Source organism: Delphinapterus leucas, chromosome 3 (genome assembly GCF_059928025.1).
Source record: "Delphinapterus leucas isolate spDelLeu-1000000601 "Yukka" chromosome 3, BTC_Dleu_Yukka2, whole genome shotgun sequence".
NCBI lineage: Eukaryota > Metazoa > Chordata > Mammalia > Artiodactyla > Monodontidae > Delphinapterus > Delphinapterus leucas.
The window spans coordinates 100,869,463-100,876,093 of NC_143131.1; the positions used below are offsets into that span (position 1 = coordinate 100,869,463).

The window sequence follows — 6,631 nt, forward strand, 5'->3', positions numbered from 1 at the left end:
TACATAGCTTCATTAGTAGTCAACTGAAGGAGAGACTCAGCTGAGGGATGAACAGAGATGGGTGAATGGACAATTCTGAGCTCAGCTGATTTTCATGATTAACAATAAAAAGTTTACTACATCTTTGAAATTAATTCATTTAAAATTTTTCTTTTGCATTTTTGAAGATACATGTAAATATAAAATATTTAATGTAACATATTAATATATATAATAATCCTTACCACTCTCTTACCCATTGACATTTTAACATTTTTATCATTCACTGTGTAAGTTAGTAAGCAACTCTTGTTTCCTTTTCACCAAATATGTTTCCTTAAAAATCCTCCACAGGGCTTTGCCTCTTTTCTTCAGTGTGGACAGAGTTGGTATTTGTTTCAGAAAATACCATGCTTATCAAGGTCACATTTATTTCCTTGGGATCTAATGTTTTCTAGGTATGTGCTTGTATGTGACTAAACTCTGACTTAAGGCATTCAGGGCTTTCAATATCTGGAATATTTAGAAGTTTTAATAACTGGTCAGTAACTACAGCTAGTCCTCACAAAGGCTGTTCTTTTAGCTCAGGATTTTACCCTCAAAATCTACATGCTTTTTCTCAGAGAAGGCTGGTTCTATCTTTTTAAAGTGCTACTTCTATGTGAATCACTGATGGTTTTGTTTTTGTTGCTTTTTTGGTTTTTTATCAGCAGTTAATACTCAAGCTAATCTGCCTAAAATTCTTCCTTGGTGAATATTTGAAATGTTGTATTTTTTCCATAGTAGTGTTTTCCAGATCTGCAAGTGCAATGTATTCATGTCTATAATTTCTTAAAAATTTATTGACTGTCTTCTTAATGCAAGGCATTGTATTAGGCATAAGATACGTAGTGATCGATAGAATATACATAGTCTCTATCCTTGTGGAACTAGAGTAAAAAATAGTAAGGAGCTAAATATACATCTAATTCATTACATTTGTGGAATGTGCTGTAAAGTTCTATTGTTCTGTGGGTGCAAAATAGGGTCTGCCATCTAAGAATGACTAATTCATCACTACCAGAATCTTGATATTGGCAAGCTACCAGCATATAAAAAACATAGGATTAGAAACCCAGATTTGTCATTTTATATTAAATGTGGCAAATGAATAACACAGATTTATTCAAAGTTCAGCAAATAAGTCTTAAACATAACCTGATAGCTGTCCCTGTGCTAGTCACTGAAAATCAAAAGGAAATGAGCCTGCCTTTTAGAAATTCATGATATAAAGAGAAGTTATACATATACACTGATTATACTATTACAATGTGATAAGTCCTCTGATAGAATAATGTACGTTATGGACTAAATGTATGTTACCTCCCCCTCAATTTGTATGTTTAAACTTGAAACCCCAGTGTGATAGCATTTAGAGATGGGACCTTTGGGAGGTAATTAGGATAAGATGAGGTAATGAGGGTGGGGGTCTCATGATGGGATCAGTGCCCTTATAAGAAGAGACATCAGAGAGCTTGCTTAGATGCTTTCTTTCTGCCATGTGAGGACATAGCAAGTAGGTAGCCATCTGCAAGCCAGGAAGAGAGCTTTCACCAGAACCTGACTATGCCAGCATCCTGATCTTGGATTTCTAGACTCTAGAGCTGGGAGAAATACCTGTTGTTTAAATCACTTAGTCTGTGGTATTTTATGTGGCAGCCTAGAGGACTAATAGAATGTACAAAGTAAATTGGTGGTTTAGAGGAAAGAATAATTAATTTTGCTTAGAGCAACAAAGGTGGCTCCAAAGAAAGTGATATTTGAGCCCAATCTTAAAGGATACATAAAATTTCATTATGTAGAGAAGAGGATGAAAGGGCATTTTAATCAGAAAAAAATTTAAAGACAGAAAAAAGGGGGGAGGGTCTAAGGATGAATTCCAGAGTTCCATTTTATTTAACAAGGTAAATAGTGATGCTAAAAACTGAGATAAGAAATAGAAAAAAAAAAAAAAGGTGGATTTTACTAAATAGAATGAAGGAGCACAATGCTAAGTTTGACCAAGGTGGCTGTGTAAGTTAGCACTAAGCAATTGAAAATATAAGTGTGTAAATCAGAGAGAAAGAACGAAGGAACTGCTTTCAACATTTTGTGTCTGTAGTGGATATTGGGTTTTCTGCCCAGGTCACCTCTTTAGGACCGAAGCATCTATCGACCAACTGCTAATGGAAAAGTTAAAGCTAAGTCATTCAGTGGGATTTTTCTTTGGTACCAAGGAGCTGATTTCTTCAAATTACATTCCTTCCTGTGGTTGGGTAAGCAGTGGATAAAGGAAGCTTGTGGACAGTGATTATAAATGCAGAGATTCAAACACCTGGAATCCTTATCTTTTTTGGGGACAACTCTAAAGGGCCCACCAAGTTCCAGGATTTCTGTAAATCAGCTGAAGGCTCAATTGCAACTACTGTTGACCTGTGAACAATGTGTGTTTGAACTGCATGGTTCCACTTATATTTAAATATGTTTCAGTCATAAATACTACAGTACTACATGATCTGTGGTTGTTGAATCCATGGATGCAGAACCGCATATGAGGAGGAACCACATAGAGGGAGGGCCAACTGAAGTTATACTCAGACTTTCAACTGTGTGGAGGGTTGTTCAACAACTCTCTCATTGTTCAAGGGTCAACTGTACCTTGTGATTCAACTTCTCATTCTGCCAGATCCTGCCTTTCTCACATTCTTACAGGTGAACTTCCTAAGAACATTGTCCATCAACTTTCCCATTAAAAATTCCATTTTCAGGAAACCCGATCTAAGATAGTACCAGCACCGATACCAGAACATCCATATGGAGAACTATTAGCCTCACTAAGGAATGAGGAAAATTATGTGCTGCCATTGCTGCAGGATTTGGCTAAAACATACCAATATCCATGAGGCGACAAGAGTAGATGCACAGGATTGGATGTTGAGGATGCTGAATGAAGGGGAACAGAACCAAAGACAAAGCTGGAGATGAGTGAACTTATCAATATGAGAGCATTATCCTGTGAAACAAAATTTAACACTCTGGCATCTACAGTATAAACTAACACAATATTGTAAAGCAACTATATTCTAATAAAAAAATAAAATTAAAAAAAATGACAGTAAAAAACAAAGTCACAATTTTTTTCCCTAGATTCCAGATGTGATCCAATTCTCACACCATGAACCCACTGACTAAAAGAGAGGCCTATGATGAAGGATCATTTTTTATGGTGACAAATGTACAACAGTAATTCCTCAGTACTTTACCTAAGCGACTCCTGACCTTTAATTCAGGTACCTCAGCACTGGGAAGTAGGAAATATCCAGGTCATTCAAGAGTTGATGTAAATGTGAACATAGAGAAGAGTGAAATACAATACATTAAAAGGAGCCAAATAGAATGTCTGGAACCCAAAGTACATTATGTGTATTGACAAACTTTTCTGCAGATCAAACACCACAGAAAAAATAGCAGTGAGCTTACAGACATAATAGAACTTATCCATACAGAAGCGCAGAGGGAAAAAAGATACTGAAACAAATACATATCTAGCTTTGGTGAACAGTAGGATGACCCTAAGAACTCTTAACAATAGTGTTATTAGAGTTCCAGAAAGGAGGTAGAGGGAAATCGAAGATATAATGGACTAACATTTTCCAAATTTGTTCAAAATTATAAGGCCACATGCCCTAGAAGCTCAAAAAGTTCCAATAAGGAAAAAAGCAAAGCAAAAACATGTAGTTCAAATTTTATAAAATCATTGTTATAATGAAAATTTTAAAAGCAGTCAGAGAAAAGATTAAATTCAGGGGAATAAACATAAGACAGTTGTTGGCTTTGTATCAGAAACAATGCAAACCAAAATATATTGGAACAATATCTTTACAAAGTTGAAAAATCTGTCAGCCTAGAATTCTATATCCAGAAAAATCCCTCAGAAATGAAGCTAAAATAAAAATATGTTGAGGAAAATAAAAACTTGGAGAATTCATCACCCAAATATCTAAAGAAACCAAAGATTCTTCAGGCTGAAGAAACAGTAAACCAGAGTTTCACTAATAAAAAATAACTGTGAATAGTAACTGTGGGTAAATAAGATAAATTCTTTCATTTTTAAATTTCTTTAAAATATATTTTATTGTTTAAAATAAAAAATAATATATTTGTGGGGTTTATGACATACATAGATGTAGATTATTTGACAATAAAAGTATAAAGAAGAGGAGGATATAATAGAAATGTACTGTTATACATTTCCTACATTAAAACTGAAGAGGCATAATATTACTTGAAGAAAGACTGTGATAAGATGCATATTGCAAATCCTAGAGCTCTTACTGTATAAACTTAAAAGTTATAGCTAGTAAGACCATGGTAGAGAAAAACTGAATAATGAAAGTATTTAAATAGTCAAAAAGAATGCAGGGACAAAGAACAAAAAATATGGGACACTCTCTTTCTTGGTGCTGCCTACGAAGGTGGCAGCCATCTCCTTGGCATCATGGCCGCCCTCAGACCTCTCACGAAGCCAAAGATAATCAAAAAGAGGACCAAGAAGTCCATCTAACACCAGTCAGACCAATATGTCAAAGTTATATGGAACTGGCACAAACCCAGGGGCATTGACAATAGGACTTGCAGAAGATTCAGGGACCAGATCTTGATGCCCAGCATTGATTATTGGAGAAATAAGAAAACAAAGCACATGCTGTCCAGTGGCTTCTGGGAGTTCCCGGTCCACAATGTAAAGAAAATTGAAATGCTGCTGATGTGCAACAAATCTTACTGTGCTGAGATTGCTCACAACGTCTCCTCTAAGAACCGCAAAGCCATTGTGGAAAGAGCAGCCTAGCTGGTCATCAGAGTCACCAATCCCAACGCCAGGCTGCGCAGCAAACAAAATGAATAGACAGCTTGTGTGCACATTGTATTTGTTTTAATAAAACCATAAAACTCAAAAAAAATGTATATGGGACAAATTGAAAACAAATAGCCAAATCACACTTTAAAACAAACATGTAAATTATTAGATTAATTATAAATGCTCTAAACTTTCCAAATAAAAGCCAAAGAATATTATACTGGATTTAAAAGCTAAATCCAATTGTATGTCATCTAGAGGAAGTACATTTTAAATATGAAGTTACGGATTGTCTAACAGTAAAATGATGGGAAAATATACAGAGAAGTCCTCACAACCAGGAATATTAACAAAGATGAGAAGAAGCATTTCATAATAAAAGTATAAGTTCAACATGAAAATATAATAATTCTGAATATGTATCTAATAACATTCATAAATCTATGAAGCAAAAACTGAAAAATACTGTAAACAAAATTAGACAAATCTACAATTATAGGTGAAATTTCTGCAGAAAATTACTAAGGAGATCAAAGACTTGAATAAAATATCAATCAGCAGGACATAACTGAAATCATAGAATAATTCACCCAACAACGGAACAAAGTTCCAAGAGCACATTCAACAAGTGGAACATAAAATAAAATTAATTAAGGCTTAAGTGATAAAAAGAAACTGAACAGTTGTTTGGGACACCTTCCATATGATTTCACATTAAATGGAGGCATATTGTATAAATGACTCCTTAGTGGTTATCCAGACTATCAAGTACACACATCACTTATTAAAGATAATAGAAAGCAATTTCAGTTTGAAAGCAGGACTTTCTGTCTACTTAATACTACAGCAGTATTGAGTACATTACTTGGAAATGCCCTATAATTAATTTTCCATTCCTTAACTGGAGGAGAATATTGTCTCCACTGTGGATGCCTCAGATACCTTGTAATTTTATGTAAGAATTTCAAGGGATTTTATGCCATTTTTAGCTTGTCACCTGTGTGTGATTATCCCAGAAAACATCTCTTTTCCCCAAAACTCACTGTTTATCTACTAATTATGTTTAAACTAATTACTATACCTTACTACTTCCCCACTGAAGAACAGGCTTAGACATATACACCCTCTTGATTATGTGATTTTTAGAATGGATGGTTTGTTTGGTATACTCCCTAGCAACATCTCCCTGGGCTGTAAGTTAACATTAATTTTGGGCAGTTCATTGTGATGGTGTTAATTTTTTATTATAGCCTATTTAGTAGCTTTATCCTCTAAGATCACAGAGATTTTCTCTGATATTTTCTTAAACAAATTGTGGTATATCCAAACAATAAAATGAAACAAACTACCTAGACACAATGTTTGTGAATCTCAAAAAATGTGCTGAGCTACCTAGGACACAAAAGAACACATGCTATATGAACCCATGTATATACTATCATAGAATAGGTAAACCTAATCTATAGTAATGGGATGTCAGTTGCCTAAGCCAGAGGTGAGGGTGGGTAAAATACAAATGGATACAAGGAAAATTTGGGGTGGGGGTGTGATGGAAATATTCTGTATCTTGATAGGGTTGATGACCATATGGGTGTATACATTTGACAAACTCACCAAATTGTAAATTTAAAATAGATGCTATTTTATTGCATGTAAATCACACTTCAATAAACTTAATAAGTAAAAACAAAACAAAACAAAAAAACTATTGTGTTGGGAGAAGAATGGAAATAGGGGACTAGCTAAAGTGCCATGAATAATCTGAGCAATCATGGT

General features: G+C 34.6%; 1 pseudogene; it reads left to right on the forward strand.

The window, feature by feature from the left end:
• Window positions 1–1,294: 1,294 nt before the first annotated feature.
• LOC149749623 (large ribosomal subunit protein eL32 pseudogene) lies at window positions 1,295–5,045 on the forward strand (annotated as a pseudogene).
• Window positions 5,046–6,631: the final 1,586 nt, after the last annotated feature.